At 35.7% G+C, this 19,821-nt stretch overlaps 1 long non-coding RNA gene across 1 annotated transcript in view; it reads right to left on the bottom strand.

Moving 5' to 3' along the window:
- The window catches only part of LOC130050805 (uncharacterized), a 54,451-nt gene extending 44,352 nt beyond the window's left edge, over nucleotides 1-10,099 (bottom strand). Inside the window, exon 1 of the long non-coding RNA XR_008799067.1 lies at nucleotides 9,413-10,099. This is a non-coding gene — a long non-coding RNA (uncharacterized LOC130050805). The remainder of the gene's footprint in view (nucleotides 1-9,412) is intronic.
- Nucleotides 10,100-19,821: the final 9,722 nt, after the last annotated feature.

The following is a 19,821-nucleotide window of genomic DNA, read 5'->3' as shown; positions in this document are numbered from 1 at the left end:
ATAAAAAAAAAAAAAAAAAAAAAAAAAAACCCCAAAAAACAAAAACAAAAAAAACCCCAACAACAGATATTTTGTTGTGTATTTTCAAGAAAATTTGTCATAAATTACACGCTATAGAATTTCGGGGGGGGGGGGGGTAAATACACAAGGTCGGCAAAAAAAAAATGCACTTCAAGATAATATTGCACACTTTAAAATTCCCAACACTGATTTAGAATATTTTAATCACAAAACTATATGTAAATTTTCTATGGCAAATCTTTTGGGATTTCTCTGACATGAGTAAACTTTACTCTATTAATTAAAAAAAATTAAGCAAACGCCAGGACGAAGTGATTATTTCAAGAATACGCATCGGACATTCAAAATTGACCCACTCTCACCTACTAAACAGAGAACTTCACCCTGAATGTATATCTTGTGACTGTCCATTAACTATACATCACATTGTTTTAGAATGTAGTGATTTCCATTAACTATACATCACATTGTTTTAGAATGTAGTGATTTCCATTAACTATACATCACATTGTTTTAGAATGTAGTGATTTCCATTAACTATACATCACATTGTTTTAGAATGCAGTGATTTCCATTAACTATACATCACATTGTTTTAGAATGCAGTGATTTCCATTAACTATACATCACATTGTTTTAGAATGCAGTGATTTTGCAAAAACGTTGTACAAATTTTGACAATCATTATATTATACAATATAATTTACAAGATGCGATTTTTTACAGAAAAGGTTGAATACTTTGACAATACAACTGTTGATATGTACACATGAAATGATATGTATTTTTACCTGTGTATGTATTTTTAACTTTTATATGTTAAAGGGTGTCCCGTATTAAGGAGCACAACCCCTGGACACACAAAAGATCGTTACCCTGATTTTCGAAAAAGAGTAGGCTCACCGAAAGTTGTCGGGGAAACTCAATCACTTACAACCAAACATATTTCAATTATTTAACCGCCATAAAATGGCTGAAATATTTCCAAAACGACGATCCCGTTGGGATCCGGGTTAGAATAGGTCCTCAGCACCCCCTTGCTTGTCGTAAGAGGCGACTAAATGGGGCGGTCCTTCGGATGAGACCGCAAAAACCGAGGTCCCGTGTCGCAGCAGGTGTGGCATGATAATTTAAAGATACCTCCCTGCTCAATGGCCATAAGCGCCGAGCATAGGCTTAAATTTTGCAACCCTTCACCGGCAGTGGTGACGTCTCCATGAGTGAAATATTCTCGAGAGGGACGTTAAACAATATCGGCTCTTGTCAGATTCGGAGGACCGTCATCTGTCATGTTGGTAACGTCAATATTGAACGCTCATACTTGGAGTGTTTCGGGCGCACACACTATTCGCAATGCAAAGTTAGCGTTCAATAGATTCTCAGGATATTGAACGCTAACATTCTCTAGATTTTACGCAGATTTTATAATAGACTATTTATTAGCTATATAATAAAAGGCTTTATCATCTTATCATTCAACCTGATGGATAGAATATCAAGAAATTCATGGGTTTTTTTTTTTTTATTCCTCCTTTGAAATTGAGAAATTTTGACTAAAACTTAATGGGTTCAACTTTGTGTATGAATAATGAAGATTACGTGAATCAACAGAGAAGTGCATATAGAATGTGAGTGTGATTAATTCTACACAAGGAGTGCTGTAAGGATCTGATTGAATAATAATCAATGGGGTATAATGGAAAATTAGTTCACCATTATGAATTTAAAAGGCAATTAAATCCTTTAATCTAACTATTCAGTAAAGGAAAACTAAAATGGTATTTTATTCACTATATGTACCGATTGTTACACACGAGGTACCTGTGCCCCATCTGTCAATTAGCTGACTTACGCCGTTTTGGATTGATTGAATATTGTTTAACGGTCAACGAGTGCCAATATTCACTAATATATGTTCAATAACCCTTTTATTATATAGCTAAAGTATTTAGTTGTTAAGATATCATATTCATTTATTTAAGGAAAATGTTTTACTGTACATAAATAATGATGTTCCCATTCACAAAATCAGTTTGTTTCATGCATTAATGACAGGTTTAATATTGAACAGTTAAGAAATGCATGCTGATATTGCACACCTTCACCTTAGATGGCAATATTGATGAATTCTCGTATATCTTGGAGTATGTAGAGTGAAAAGGGATATAGTTTAACAACTAAATACTTTAGCTATATAATAAAAGAGTTATTGAACCTATATTAGTGAATATTGGCACTTGTTGACTGTCAAAATGCACTCGCAAGCTCGTGCATTTTAACAGCCAACTCGTGCCAACATTCACCAATTGTATAATTTCAATAACCCTATAATATTTGTATATGCATCATTTAGTTAAAGTTTAGTTTTATTATAAAGTCACATCTTAAAATACAAATTGAATTCTTCCTACGAATCAGTTAGATGAAAATATATTGTCACAGTAAACTATTTAACTCGAGATGAGGTCATCCAATTGCAAATACCATCACAATTAATTACCCGAAAAAGGCAAGAGAATACCTTGCCTCTGTCTTTTTCGTTCGAAAAGCAGTGGGCTGGGAAAGCGGTACCTCAGCATCTCACTAAGTGATGAGGTTAAACGATGAAATTTAACGGGTGAAGAAATTATTGCGCACTAAATAGCGATATATTTAATCCAAGAATCATCAGTAGATATAGAATGGCCGTTCTTTTCATTTAGTAGTTCATTATTGTCGCTCTTTCAATAGGGATTTCATCAAAGTTCTTTTTCTTTTTTCAAAAACGTCGCCGACTGTATTGTCCGTCTTGTTCATTTATTATAATCGGTGATGTATATTCAAAAAAAAAAAAAGAAAAAAAAAAGAAAAAGAAAGGTTTGTTTGCGAGATTTATGTACAGTATTCCATTTAAATGAAAACATTTTAAAAGCACCTTTGAGCGTACATAGTGTATGAAAAGGGTGCTATATAAATATGGTATTATTATTAAAATTTAGTATTTTATCAGAAATACACCCGAAATTGCATTAAAAATACAAGGAGGGGGGGGGGGGGGACCTGAAGTCCTATACACAGCCACCTGTACGTTTACTTGATCAAGATATAATGCTCACGGTGGATGTTACCGGTCAACAGGGGATGCTTATTCTTACTAGCCGTCTGATCCCTCCTCTGATATATCCAGGGGTCTAAGTTTGCTCAACTTTTTATATTTTATTGCTTATAGGAGTTATGAGACTGATTACTGTTCATTATCTTCGTCTTTCATGAGTGATTGTATATTTGTTTAACGTCGACAGGGAATTATATGCTTAATCCCTTTAGGGACCTGATCCAACCTCTGATATACCCGGTATATTGAGCTCTGTGTTTACCCGGCTCTTAATTTTGTATTCCTTATGAGAGTTATGAGATGGATCACTGTTCGTTATCTTCGCCTTTTCACATGTGCAAAATTACGACCATATGACTTGTTTTGTAAATTGAATAATTTGTAGATCTTTTAATGTCAATTGTTGATGCTTACGAAGTTAAGTTCGTGGGGATTTTTCACAGAGCTCTAGGAAATGGATTTCAAATTTTACGTAAGATCATAGACACTTTTAAAGATTGATTGAATAATGTTTAATCACTTCTATGGAGACGTCATCATTGCCGGTGAAGGGCCTAGACTCGGCGCTTATGACCTTTGAGCAGCTAGGAGAGATTTTAATCGTTCCACACCTGCTATGACACGAGGCCTCGGTTTTTGCGGTCTCATCCGAAGGATCACCCCATTTAGTCGCCTTTTACGACAAGCAAGGGATATTGAGGACCTATTCTAACTCGGATACCCACGGAATCAATTTTAAAGATAGACAATAAGTAAATATCTGAGGCTGAAGTACATGGTCTTGTACTTTAAACAATGAAGAATTGTTTAGTTGTGTTGTCATCACTCATGCCAATCCTTTCCCTATTTTTCAAAGAGGAGTTCTAAGGGAAAAAAAACCCAAACAAACCATAAACCCAAGAATTATAAAGTTATGTGTGGAGTTTAAAAAAAAAATGTTTTAGAATATTAATGTAGTGACATATTTTGACAAAATAGCTATTCTAAGAGTAAATGTATATGATATGTTGAAATAGTAAATACAATCCAGACAAGGTGTTAACTTACCAGTGTCTAGATATGTACACGTATGTAGATAGGAATAATTGCGCTTTGACTCTTAAGACACAGCATGAACTTGTGCATAAGTTTATGACTTTCGAGAATACTGTTCGTAAAAAATAAAAAAAGTAAATCTTAATACCAGAAGCATCTGGTGCAAAGCTACATAAAATCAACTCCAATCAGTACTTTGATTCATAAATAAATACTATCACTAAGCGCACGGTACTGGTGTCACTTTACGTTACGCTTATAACGTCATAAATTGTGGCAAAATATAATCACGAAAGCAACGTCACATTTTAAACAAATTCATTATCTTCAAGCTATACTATCATAACTAAAGCACATGCATGATTTAATGTTTAAAAATTCAAAATAAATCTTTGTACGTGTATAGTGTACATTCATAAAAATTATGAATTGTTAGAAATACTCCAAAGTATACGTACTGTATTTATTTCACCGTACCTACAACAGCAGGCATGTCGTATGAAATAAGGGTAACCTTTTCGGTAGGTTTCGCTTCGCTTCGGTAGATTTTGTTTCATTTCGATTTCGATTCGCATTTTACAGGTAACCATCCCATGAAATAAGGCTTGCAATTCTTATGAATGACCTCTGAGAAATTTGAACACAGTAAAAAAAAATCAGTTTTGGTTTTTTCTAGGATATATATTGCATGGCTAATTGTATGTTTTAATGAATTTCTATATTTTTTGTGTTTCTTTTTCTCACATTTTAACCCGTTTTGCTCTATACTTTCTCACCACCTCTGATGTTTGTTTATATTCAGTCTGATTGATAGTTTTGGTTTTATTCTACAATGTTAGCCTTAGTTCTCGGCATTTTTGGAGTTAATATATCTATAGAATTCAAGCCTTTCCCTTTGTGATATTTTCTTTTTCTCATCCACTTTCTGAAATCCATAATAAAATAACAAAAGTCTTTTAAAAACTATCATAAATTTAAGTTTTACAATCGATTTTTTGTTGGGGAGGAGGGGGGTCGTCATGGAAGTGAAAAATGATTTAATCATAAATTCAAACCTTTCCATATTTTTGGGAAAAAAAGCTACGAGATTAATTTGGTACATTGTACATATATGAGCACTTATGGCTTATTTACCAAATCGAAACTTATTACCAGCCTGGAGGCGGTCGGTTAGGGGCGGGATCAAAAGATCGATGTGGGATAAAAATCTAAATTCAAATAGTTATGTGGAAGGGGGGGGGGGGGTGTTTAAAAACTCCCGAACGTTTCTGTCATCCGACATCGATCACGCTCTAGTGAAGAAAAAACAACAACCAGCGCATAGAAAGTATATGTAGTTTTGCGCTTTATAAATGAATAATATTAATAACCACGGTGAGTTGAAGTGAGAGTTAAAAACCTCCAAATAATATTACATTTTAACGTTTTAATGTTCACTTTCATTTGTGAATAAACAGTAGAAAAGGTATACAGAGTGTTATTTATACACACACACACACACACACACACACACACACACACACACACACACACATATATATATATATATATATATATATATATATGATTTTCACATGTATCGTTTAGATCCTAGGGGTAAACGTAAGGTTGGGTGTTATAATTGTTTGTTTGTGCTTTATATATATATATATATATATATATTACTTGTGAATCGATTAGTTTCAATATATATCATATTTAGTTTTGAAAGGGGTGGTCTCGTGAAAACTATGTGAATTTAGATTTTTTTGTCAGACGTTGAACTTTTGATCTAATAATCTTGCTATTCATATGTGGAAATCTTGATCTGTATTCGATAATCTTGATATCTATATGCGAAAATTTTGATTTATATGCGAATATGCGTATTATTTTAATTTACTCTACGAGAGAGAGAGAGAGAGAGAGAGAGAGAGAGAGAGAGAGAGGCTTCCTCTACTCTTCTGGAGTACCAACGCATGTGGGCGAAATATTCCAGGGGCAATCGCTCACACCCGCCAGAGATCACCTGGGTCCTAAATATAACAGTGAGGTTGTTCAACACATCACTGATACTCTAACATGATTTTGACATTCAATTCATTTAAGTTGTGACATATGTATATATTTTTCTTTCATTGGAATGTGTGGGGTGGGGGTGGGGGGGGGGGGTACATAAGATATAACACGCTATATATATCCACCGTTCAGGTGCCTATGCTCACTTCCACCTCCTAGGGGATGCTACAGGCTGGTGCATGTTGGAAACTGTAGGAGGGTCCACAGTTTGCTCTGTACTTGCTCTTTAAACCAGGTAGCACGCAGGAGACAAGTGAGATGCGCAGAGATATATCCCCCCTTAGAACGTGATCACCCGTTCAGGTCCAGGCAACTATGTCCACATAGGGCCCCCTGTGTTGGTCCTACGTTGGTAGTCAAACTGGCCGCCTTCCCAGTTCCCCACAAAAATTTGCATGCGACCCTTTCCGCCATATATGTAAATTTGCACCCTGTTTCTGATTACGATTAATAAATATTAAAATTTGTATCACTCTTGTTAATCCAGCTAGCTAAACAGCCTATGCGGGATTACAGGGCAGCCACCCAAGCTTCGACATAGCTACTGGGTTTATTCAGCATATTAGGGCAAGGTCAACTATTCAATTCAGGCCAAATGTCTCACGGCTGGTAGTGCTGTATATTTATTAAAGTTTAATTTTAGCAGAGTACCTCCTCTAGTTAAATTTAAGACATCCGTGGTCAGGTCATGGTCAATGAAGCCAATTCTTTTATCAATTTTTGAAATTATGCATTTCACCTACAATCAATAATGACTAAATCCATGCGTACATCTAGCATTTGTACATCAACAATATCAAATACGAATCAAATATTATGGAATATTAATCGAGATTTATATATCGAATATAAATAACAAGGTTACCAAATGTAAATAAATAACAAGATTATCGAATATAAATCAAACTTTTCGCATATAAATATTAAGATTATCGAATATAATTAAAATGTTCTCATATGAATAACAAGATTATCGAATATGATTAAAGAGTTTCGTAAATAAATCAAGATTTGTATAATATTGCAACGTTTTACACACCGTAAGTGTTACACACCGCAAGTGTATCTGTTCAATGCTGAATTTTTATATGCATACATACAGTAGTACATGCAACAAAATGTAGTCTGTATAATTGTCATTTGATAAAGTCAATTAAAGTACATGTACCAGATCTAGAGTAAAACATATCTATGAGATACACATGCTATAGCTTAAAGGGACTGATTCACGATTTTCCTCCAAATTTTGTTTTTCACATTAAATGTTCAAAATCTACAATCTAGTATGTTTAAAAGGTTTCACAAAAATTGAGGTTAATCATCATGACATAAGCTCATTATAGAGAGTTTATTATTTGTTTTGAAAACAAAGATTGAGGTGTGATATTGTTTACGGGGTTTTCAAAAGAAATGGATATTGATCCAAGTTTATTATATATATCACATCTCAAGTATACTTTAGGTAAAATGTGTCATTTTAAAGTTAAAATTTGTGATTGTACAAAATGAAGATGCTTGAAATTACAAAATTGACGTTTCACTGGTTTGTTTGTGTACATAAAAAGACTCGAGTCTTTGTTTACATAACACAGAATCAAAGCTAAAATATTGCTCTGGTAGCAGTGAACCAGTCCCTTTAAATACCTTGTTTACTGTTTTTAAAAATCATTTTAATTTAGATCATTTTAAAAAAAATAATAGCAACATTTTACGTTTAGCTGGACGTAGGTTGTGTACATTGACGTCGCGTCATTGCGCGACAAAATCACATGGGACATTTATTTGGACATTAAGTATCTTTTCGTTTTCCTAAATGGACGCGGGATAAAATGAAATGTTGTATATTCTATATAGTAAATTTTATGTACTTCTGTAAGTTATATTCATTAAGATATTCGCGTTGGAATAATGCTTAGAAATAAGACATAAAATGGTAGAATTTTTAAAAAAAAGCGCGGTATTTGTAGAATAAGGACATTTCACTGGACACCGATAAAATTAATCTACTTCATGGATATACTCAGAATTATATAATACTGGCAGACACTGTGCTCCACGATACATGTACATTATAAATGTAACAAGGATAGTCAACTTCCCCCTGTATTAGGCATGCTACTGGTCATGATGATTTGCATTTGCAGTCTATCTACAAACACGGGACACCACTGACAGGCACTGTCTTTGCCATTTTTAAGGTCGCTATATCAATTCTATGAAGTGAATGTTTAAAGTAATTGGTTTATGGTTTTTAGATAAGGACGTCACAATCATACACCAATTCTTACGTTATTTGGGACAAAATCAATCATTTTATTAATCTGTGGATAAAGCGTGTGCGTATTTCATGTAACGCGGGACAACGAAAAATGACGACATCTGCGTGTATATAACTCCGTTATTGATATTATCACGCCTCAGACAAAATTGTTGAAATCTGATTGGTCAGATCTTGGTCACATGACGCCGTTAAAAAAAAACCGTATCATGCGAGTAAAATCCGTATTGGGCGAGTAATTTTATTTATCGTCGGGTTCGACTTGCAGCCGTTTCAAAAGGAAAGACATTTGACTAAGTTGTATGATATAGACTCCCACATATACAGTTAGAGGTCTTCGACGTGATAAATTCGTTACACAGTCAGTTAGTGACCTGATACGGAAAAATACATGGCGTGAAAAGAAAACCCGTATATATATATATATATATATATATATATAATATGCTTGGACCAAAAACCCTCAGACTGGAAATGTTGGACTAAGTGAATATGAGAATTGTGTTGATTAATTGCTTCACCGCCATATCCAAACTGAATCTCAGGAAAGTTAAAAGCCTTTCTAGTAAAACCAACATTGACAGATTTATTTGCATTAAAATCTACAGCGCAGGTATTAGACCAGGACCCGGTTGTATCAATATTTAATGCGACATTAAACCCTCATTTAATTCAAAATATTTAATGTGACATTAAGTTCCGTTGTATCATTGTTTTAATGTACGATTCCGCGCATTAAAGCCTCATTAAATTCATCAACTTTAATGTAGGTTTGGGGGGTACATTAAGTGGTCATTAATTTTGGCGGCTAACATAGCGGTTGGACAGTTGGACAGACGATGAAAGGATGGGGTCTTCCGCGAACGATTTTCACTCCAAAATATGACTGACGAGGAAATTCGAATGATATAAAGATGACAATTTACCTTTTCCGTAAGAAGTCAATCGGCAAAATTATGGATGACTAGGCCTAATAAATAGGTCACACGCACTGTCCACAGAACAGCAGGTAAATATAATGTATAATAGTCCAAGCAAAAGACATGAAAACATATACAGGCTCAAGGAGTGACGTCATTTCGTGTGTCGTAATACGTTTACAAGAAGAGGCGGATCTAACAATACAATGAACAAGAGGGCGACTTCCGTTAAGTGTGGCAAATGCACACATCAATTCAAATTAAAGATATATATGTATACACACACAAAAGCAAATGGATCGCACATATAGTTTAAAAAACAACATCCCACCTCCAAGATATTCATATAATCTGACCTAAAACCGGAAACTTTTAAATAATCTTTATACTAAAATTGCTGAGATATTAGCTTATTTGTTATTATGTTTTTAAAAGTAAAAACTTTCAGAAATTTATATTACTCTATAATTTCAGAAGTGAATATATCTCCAATCTATATAAATTCAGGTGTGAAAATTCCTAATTACATACAGTATCAAAATAGTTCGTACATATTTGGCAGGCACTGTGTGGAAAATGTACTTCAAGTTCAAAACGAGGTGACCATCGAATGGTTTGGGATAGGGTTAAGACAAAAAATTGTATTTTAAACTTTCTTTTGAATTCAAATTTTGATTGCCTTGTGGGTTTTTTTTTTTTGGGGGGGGGGGGGGTTAATGTTCAATGATTATTATTTGTTATTTTCATATCACCCCCCCCCCCCTCCCCCCACACACACTGTTTCTGAGTTTCACTAGTAGTGGTTATGAATCAATATGAAGAAAAATTTATTAGCAGTATATGAGTTCTCCAAATCACCCACCCACCCACCCATATGCGATTTAGTATTTAAAAATTGAAGACCGTGTATAAAGGGGGGGGGGTTACAAATTAAAGAAATTGAATTGTGCTAGTGAAGAAATCTAGACAAATTAAATTCTCCCCCACCCCCTTTAAAACGATGCTGCGTGTTATTGGAAGTTTTATCAAAGTTCTTTGTGGTACGATTGGGGTAGATCCAAGTAGTACAAGGCATTGGTGACTCATGCAACTCAAGATATCAATTAAATGACCGTCTGGCGATAATCTTAACACGAGGAAGGATTCCCCCCCCCCCCCCCCCCCCCCATCAAAGTAGCTGGTTTTCCGCGAGGAATAGACTGTATCTATCTACAGACGGAACGTTGTTAGGATCCAAGAACCATCCGAAAATATGGAGAATGAGCCTATATTCGTTAACAGAAAATGCTATCATTGTATCAATGTTCATACAATCTGTGATCAAACTGGCGAGTATAAAAACTGATGTAAAGTAATGCGAGAACATTGTCTGTGAAGAGAGAGAGAGAGAGAGAGAGAGAGAGAGAGAGAGAGAGAGAGAGAGAGAGAGAGAAAACCCATTTACGATACCCTATAGATAAGCTTGAAGGAATATATTATACATTGTATTCTTTGCAATGAATGAAAACATGGAAGCGCTTTTCGAACTCAATTTGAAATAATTAAATTATTTAGACTAGCATGTTTATCTAAAGCGTGTAGCCTTTTTAGAAAGATGACACAAGCCAATCAGATAATGCGACAATAAAAATTTGCAAGATTGAAGACCGTCAATGGAAATAAAACCCTGTGAAACGAACGCCAGAATCTGATGGGAATGGTATCATAAAATGGTACTATAAAATCACAAGTAAACAACGAGATATCGCCGAAATTCTTTCGGTAAAATTCTTTATACCCCACGAATCCGTCTACTGTCAAATTTTCTCCTCGATTTCTGGGTTATATTTTACTTGGTCATCAGACCTTTCATCATAGTCTTATGAATGCACGTAAACAAAATACAGCGTATTAGATAGGAAGTAAACATTACGTTGCGTTATGGGATTGGTATTAATCGTTAATGTTGGTTTAATGAGAATTTTGATATTTAATGTCATATTAACTAATGTGAGTTTAATAAAGGTTTAATACAACGGTATTTAATGAATCCATTAACTAATGCCACATTAAGAATTTAATAACGCATTAGGGTTAATGTCACATTAAATTTAATGACTCGTTGATACAACCTCAGCTTTGACAATATTGTGGTATGTGCCAGACAAATTACAAATTCTGTTCTCACTTCCATTAACCATTAATTACCTTTCAGTAATGTATCCTCGATTTTCAAAAATGGGGGTGGGGGGGGGGGTGTGGCAAGCCAGAAGATTGTTGGTTTTTCTGTTTTACTTTCGAGAATGTTATACTCACATTGAGACATCGCCATTTGTAGGTGAGTTAAACTGAAAAACCCGTGATTCTCACTTCTAAATGCCGAGTGTTTGGCAAAACGATCGGAGCTCGAACTCACGACCTCCCGGTTACAAAGCGAAAGCTCAACCACTGAACTCTCGCGACCGGTAGCAGCAGAAAGAATAAAAATCTTCACAAAGACAATAACAAGAGAGAAAGAACGAAAGAAAGAAAAAAAATACATCAACAAAATTCCTAATTTGTGCTGGGGAAGAGATGTCTTATAATGCCTCAAATAAAAAAGAAATTCCCCAGTTTTTAATTTCTTATACTCCGTGCGGAGGGGGGGGGGGGTGAGTAGAGGGTTTTACTCTTAATTCTTCTTTCACTACTACTGTGGAAAATAAGGGGGGGGGGTGGACTCACACAATATATTTGATTGTATTACAAACCACAAATAATGGTCATTATAAAAAAAAGGGGGAGCCGCCCCCCCCCCCCCCCCCCCCCCCCCCCCCCCGATTCTACGTGCCTGGTTTTTTTTAATCATCTCACCTAAACAACAATTGAGGGGAGGGAACGTATAAGACAGGTAGTGAAACTAATCTTAGCTGAAAGAAAAAGATCCTAGTGGGGGAAAAGTGGTAGGAACCGGCCCTTTACCCCCTCGTTTACTTCTGGGTACCTATTTTATTTTGTTCTCATTTCTTTTTATGTCTCATTGTTTTGGAATTCATAAAACCTTGATAGTTTAGGCTGTTGTTGGATAGAGCGCCAATACTCTCGATATCCTTTGGGGTTTACATAGCCTATCGGAACTCGAGATTAATTCGGATATCCCTTATTCCGTTTCGAGTTTTGTACTGTTTACGCACTTCCGTGATTAGAGATTTGAATGAGATGACTGACAGAAAATTTTTTATTAAAAATATACAACGGATGGACAGCTGTTATTAGAGGATTTTGATTATTAAAGAAGAATTACTGGGAGTGAATGGGGCCCTGAAACTGGCTGGTAAGCAGTGTAAATAACTTTTAATCGACAAATATCTGTCATGGGGTACGGAAAGGGGTAGACTGAGTTGCAAGCCTTGTTAATATATATTATGAATCAGTGGGATAAGACATTTTTTAAAACGTGGATAAATTAGTGTTATGTGATAATAACACGTGTATTTAAGCTTCCTGGAACATGGAAAAATGTATAAAGAGACATCATAGATCAGAGAGAAATATTTATTCGTGGTTCGAATTTCCTCCATTGTTTACATATACGTTATAGTGCAATATCCTTGACCCAGGCGCCTATGGCTTTGGTAAAGGCTAAAGTGAACGTATACCAAAAGGGAGATTACTCCAAGTGTCTTAAACAATATGTTTCAGGTCATCGACATGTTTGCTCGCCTTTGCTCTCGAACTTTCAACACTTTCCATACATTTTCTATAATGTTAAGGTCTCGGCTCAGTGGGGGCCAGGTTAGTGTTTCTATATCATTATTTGTTTCCATTCATTCGATCTTGAGGAAACGTGACACGGGATATCCAACGGCAATTTGAAAAATTACCACAGGCAAGAACTTCAATATACTTTTCACTATTAATTTTACCCCCCTTTAGATTTAGATTAAACATTTTACTCCCCGCATTAAATTGAACATTCTACAACCCCATTAAATTGAACATTTTACACCCACCATTAAATTGAACATTTTGCACCCTCAATTGCATTGAACATTTTACACCTCATTATATTGAACATTTTACACCCTCCATTATATTGAACATTTTACAAGCCCATTAAATTGAACATTTTACAACCCACATAACATTGAACATTACATTGAACATTTTACAAGCCCAATTACATTGAACATTTTACACCCCATTACATTGAACATTTTACACCCCCATTACATTGAACACTTTACACCCCATTGCATTGAACATTTTACCATTACATTGAACATTTTACACCCCGATCACATTGAACATTTTACACCCCATTGCATTAAACATTTTACACCTCACTAGACTGAACATTTTACACCCCTACTACATTGAACATTTTTCCGGGGTGGCCTAGAGGTTAGAGCGTTCACCCCGCATGCCGAAGGCCGGGGTTCGAATCCCTGCCGCAACAGACCTAAGTCGTTAAAATAGGACATTGGACAATAATTGTTGATGCTAAAACCCACAGTTGTTTACTAGTATTCAAACAAATACACTTTTGCGTCAAGCTGATCTTTTTCAAATGACGTCATCAAGCAAGGGAGATAAGTCATCATACTATTAATCTTATTTTGGTACTTCATAACACAACAACATTTCATTTGACGATTTGTACAGTAGCGTCTGTTACCTTACGATCTTTTCTGAATGACTTATTTACATATGTTAAGAAGACATTTTCGTGCAAAACTTTTTTTTTTGAAAATCGTCTCCTATGATCTTTAAGACAGCATATCAACACGCATTTTGAGAGTATTGCATGGCAATACATAGTCCCCTACCGGAGGCAAAAATTACAGTACCACAACAATATTCAAAGTTCATTATGTAAGTTATGGTAAAAGGGAAAATTGGGGAACCAGGATAGGAATGGTTGGAAATCAACTACTATCGAATAGAGACTACACCAGGAAAAAAGACAAATTTATAATTAGGGTTAGGTCTTTAACCAAGTCAATAAACTGTGACATGTAGGTGATCATGAATAATTTAGCAATATTGTTGTATTACAATGCTAGAAGTTTTAATGAGTGTAGTACTCTTATCTACAGAGATAAGAAACTTGGATGTAACCTAACAATTCATGCTATTTTTCTAAGTCCAAGGGTCATAACTTAATGGAAAATCAACGCACCGAGATGAAATTCGAATTTTATCTGTAACTTGTTATGGCAAAGCAATGTACCAAATATCAAATGAATATCTGCAAACACAACCAAAAAAAAAGTCTGGAAAACTGATAATTCATGCTATTTTTCAAAGTCCAAGGGCCATAACTAAGTGAAAAATCAACGGACCAAGACGAAATTCGAACTTGATCTGAAACTTGTCATGGCAAAGCAACATACAAAACATGTACCATATATAAAATGAATATCTGCAAGAACAGAGAGAAAAAGTACGGAAAACTGCCCTTCTGTCCGTCCGTCTGTCCTTCAGTCCAGACGGACGGAGCGCAAACCTAAAGTCCCCTTCGACTTCGTCGGTAGGGGTTTAATAGCTAGGGGCATTCGTCGCTAAAGCTGGACACTGGACTGCGTATAAATACAAACCGTTTTTCCAACACAGAACCTTTTTTTCCCTAAGGCTGGGTATTTCGTGAAATATTTTGGTTTACTTACCTCTATACCTTTTTGCTGGCGAATATTTTCACGTGCTTTTGCTGCTAGGAAGACACCAGCAGGTGCAAACAGGAAGTATGCCAGGCATGCTGCTGGAAAACTCCCTCCCACTGCTTCCGCGTTTCTACCCGCCGTCAAACACGGTACGAACCACGTGACCAAACACAAGGAACAGTTGTTCAAACAACCACACAGTCCGTTGGTCCAACTTCCCATGGTTAATCTTAATCTGAAAACAAAACAAATCAACACCATAATGAAATGGAAACAGTGGACATATTGTATTGACCTGAACCATCTTAGTAATCATATGACGTTATTATGATAAAAGTGTGTTCCGGAATGAGAGGGGAAATTCACGACAGGTCTGACTTGTAGCAGACGTATAGATTTTTGTCAAGTGATATTATTGGATTATTCATTATAGTATGGTAGTGAATGCAGGGAGTGAAATATAAGTTTATATAACCCCGTAAACCAGAAAAACCAAACCTTACATGAAAGCTTTAAGAGAAAAACAGAAACATGTATTATAGAGTTGGTCTACAGGGGGGGGGGGGGGGGGGGGGGGATTTGGTCTACAAGGGGGGCACAGTAACATGTATTATATATTTGGTCTACAAGGGGGGCATAGTAACATGTATTATATATTTGGTCTACAAGGGGACCACAGTAATATGTTTTAAAGATTTGGTCTACAAGGGGGGTACAGTAACATGTTTAAAGATTTGGTCACAAATCACAAAGATATGACGATTGACATGTATAAAAAAATCAATGTCAACAGTGATTTTTATTTTATATATATAGAACGAAAACCCCGAGTGTGATGTTCTTACAGTCATGTAATACGTATGGTATTCAGAGAAGAAATAAGCCGAGACCATGCAGAAGTTGTAAATATCAAATTCAATTGATATTTGTTTACGAATCTTTACCTAAATTTGTGTTGTCAATGATATTTAAATAAAAGGAACTTTTTATCTTGAACAAATTGTTTAAGATACCAGTAATTTAGGAACGTTTTAATGAATTATGTAAAACTTGACTCATTTATGGCACGTCGACGAAGACGCCATAAATTGCATGCCCTTATTTCTACACGCACAGTACAAGCTACTCCCAGGGACAGATCTAGAAATTGCGATTAGGGGGGCACGCAACCTTTTTGAGGTAGTGGGTCTGGGTGCCGCCTTAAGGCCCCCAGTGCATGGATTCAGGACGAAGCCCTGGTGGGGGCTCAAGGACCCGGAAGCTCCTGGATTTTACAGATTCTGTAGGGCTAGAAATATGTCTCCTATGCAGTAATTTTTACTATTTTCTGTCATTTTTAATACATGTACTTATAAAGGCGAAATTAATAAAAGGACGCAAATTTTAGGGGGGTTTGGAAAAAATGTAACTTCTCCCAATAAAATTAATTTATTACATAAAAAGATTTTGTCATTTATTTATTCGAGAATGGAAGAAATTATTGCTTCTTCTATCGTTTACATTCTTCTAAACAAGAGACCATGATTTACTTTGAATTTGAAAGTTTTAGGGGAGCTGTGCCCTCCTTAAATCCGCCACTGTCAAACTGGTTTAACTCCAGAGTTTTCAGTATGCATTTCCCAAGGTCAGACAATTCTATGACAATAACCTTACTGTACATCACAACAGTCTAGATATTGGAACGTGTTCGCTATTGTAATTAATTTGGTACATGCTCTCTAAATGCTTATAAAGCGCTTCTATTTGCTTTCCCCCTTTTTGTCATAAATCATGGGCGGATCCAGGAATTATGGTTACGGGGGGGGGGGGGGGACTTTATTAGGCAGTGGGTGCAAGGCGAAGCCCTGGTGGGGGTCCAAGGGACGAAACCCCCGGAAGTTCCTGGATTTTACAGATTTTATGGGGCTTGAAATATTTCTCCTTTAAAGTCATTTGTACTATTTTCTGTCATTTCAAAAGGTGAAATTAATAAAATGACCCAAATTTTAAGGGTTTTTTGGAAAAAATTAAGTTCTCCCAATAAAGTAATTCAAGAAATCAAAGCATTTTGTCATTTATTTCTCCCCCGGGGGGGGGGGGGGGGGTAGACAAATTGTTTTTTAAACCCGGAACAGGGGACATGTTGAAAATGGATAAAAAGCAAATAAGTTTTGATTTCCTTGTGACGGTTTTGTGCATTGCTGTTAAATGTTTGATAATAACTTGTCTATTGCGTAAATCCAGGCACATCTGAGTCGAAACGTCAGTCGAAGCATAAACCGTCACCGACTCCGGCATTTACACGTTTTCCAGAATCAAAACACGAATGCTTGCAAACAGAAGTCGATGAAGGCTACGCCTATTGACTTCTCTAAAGAGAATAGGTCCGCACATAAGATTATGACGCTGCGCGCTGCGTTTGTTCACGGTAGCACCGCACCGTCAACATATTAGGCCTAATGTTTAGATTTTCCCCGATTAGGATTTACAATTTTCACATTGTGTACATTCGGAATATAAAGTGATTTTTCAATTCAATTCAATTTATTGATTCACCAAACATGTTGGCATACAATCACGTTAAACAATGAGATACTGTAGTACAAATAGTTCATATACATTTATACATGTATATAAACACACACACACACACAATGTCATACATATACGCTTATACATGTGCACACATACATATCCCATATGTACATGTGACATATTTTTCAAGTAATCTAGAATTGTGCACTACTCTGCGCAATAATAATAAAAATATTGTGAGTAGACTTACCGACCTAGATCGTCGAGACAACAGACAGCTTACTGTATTACGTCACAAAACATACGTCATGCCTACCAATTAAAAAACGCGCCAATATTCAACATCGAACAACACGTGACGGATCCAGGAGTTTTCTGATCCATGCTATTTTTAGTTAGACGGCAGGTTTCAATGTTGATCTGGATAATTCTAATAAAATAAGTACATAGGGACCCTTAGAAGCGCAGAACTATTCAGTCATGAGGTGCATGAGCGAATCAGAAATTCTCCCCGGGTATCTGTTCAAAGCGAGTTCCGCACCATGCATTTTTAAAAGTTCATTTGTCCAATCGAAATTTAATTTTTAAAAACAGTATTTTGTTATGATAATTCAAGATAGGATTGGACAACAGGCACTGCCTATATAAGTCCTCTCCGTAGAAGGTACAGGGTCATACAAACTTTAGAATATATAAATACAGTGTTACACAAAGGATATCATGATTTGGACTAGCATCTGGAAGTGCATAACATTAATTAAAAGTATATTATATATATCACTATTTATTTTCTACCAAGCTCACGGATGGCCATGGGATCGATTCATACCACAATAACACCCCCACCCCCACCCCACCCCAAAAATTTTTCACATAACCGTGCATTCAGTGTCATTAGGTTTTAATGTCTAAAAAGATCAGAATGGTGTTTTTCTTTTGCATTGAAATATAGGTTATTTGTCTTCAGTAGTATAACCTACGGCTCTAGAAATAAAGTACAACTGTTTTGGTGTATATCAGAAGTCTAGAAAAATATCCACGTCACATTTTATTTCCTACATCTTTTTCTTGGGTATCAATATCATAAAACTTGAAAATCCAGAGTGAAATAATAATTAATACGATGAGTCTGTTGTTGAACCCGCGGGAGGTTTACGATGAATATAGTTGACTGAGCCGGATCTTCATATCCCCGGACAGGAATTCGTTACTCAATTATCCTTCATAAACAAGTAATTCTTAGATCTGGACGTACAGATCGATGTTACCCATTAAACTTCACTACTCACTCACCGGACCCCGGTGTGGTGAATTTGACTGTTACTTCCTTTCCCGCCTTAAATCTCAGTCCGTATATCTATAAAATTGATATTGACCTTCACTGCACCGAGTGAGAATCTATTTAATCGATGATGTCACAATCCATTTGGTGGTTATCCCAGTAATGCCGCATTCATGTACACATGTAATTTAGTGAAGATAGTAATATCTACACTTCCATTTTACCTTTGTTATCGCTTCTTCTTGTTTGTTTGTTTTTTGTTTTTTTTTTTGTTTTTTTTTTATTACTCTTCAACATTCTGTAAATAGTTCATGGTATATCTTGTTATATAGAATTACAGAAGTGTTTATTTCTTTTAGAGAGAGAGAGAGAGAGAGAGAGAGAGAGAGAGAGAGAGAGAGCTACATATTGTATGAAAATATTTGGTTCCATCTGTTCCAAGGGCATCAATTTAAGTTTTCAGTATCACCATTTTTATAAGAAATGATTTTTTTGTATTTCATAGAATAACTTTAAAAATGATATTGCAAAACGCACACTCAAATTTTTCTCTGTACACCTTACTGTATAAATATAATTCTTTACTAATTGAAATGATAACAAAATCCTCATGAATGTGAACAATGTGCGCAGGAATCTTGATAAATATAGTGCTACTTTTTCGCGGCTGGGAATTCTCCAACAGAATGAAAATAGAATGTAAATATAGGAAATGAATAAATAAATAGTATGGATAAATGCGCCCCATGAAGCGTCGCAGTTCATACCCTCATGCATTTCTGAAGTGACTAATTTCACAATTCCTATGAAGAATACAAAATAGAGAGTAGGGCAAATATGGGCCCCTAGATATATCAAAGGTGGGATCAGGTGCCTAGGAGGAGTAAGTATCCCCTATTGACCGGTCACACCCGCTTTGAGCCCTATTTCTTGATCAGGTAAACGGACTAATCTGTAGTACATGGGGTCAGTTTTTTCACCCATTCTCTTCCTGTGTC

Source organism: Ostrea edulis, chromosome 10 (assembly GCF_947568905.1).
Source record: "Ostrea edulis chromosome 10, xbOstEdul1.1, whole genome shotgun sequence".
Classification (NCBI taxonomy): domain Eukaryota; kingdom Metazoa; phylum Mollusca; class Bivalvia; order Ostreida; family Ostreidae; genus Ostrea; species Ostrea edulis.
Note: the sequence above shows the minus strand (reverse complement) of the source record. Positions and strands in the feature narration are given on the sequence as shown.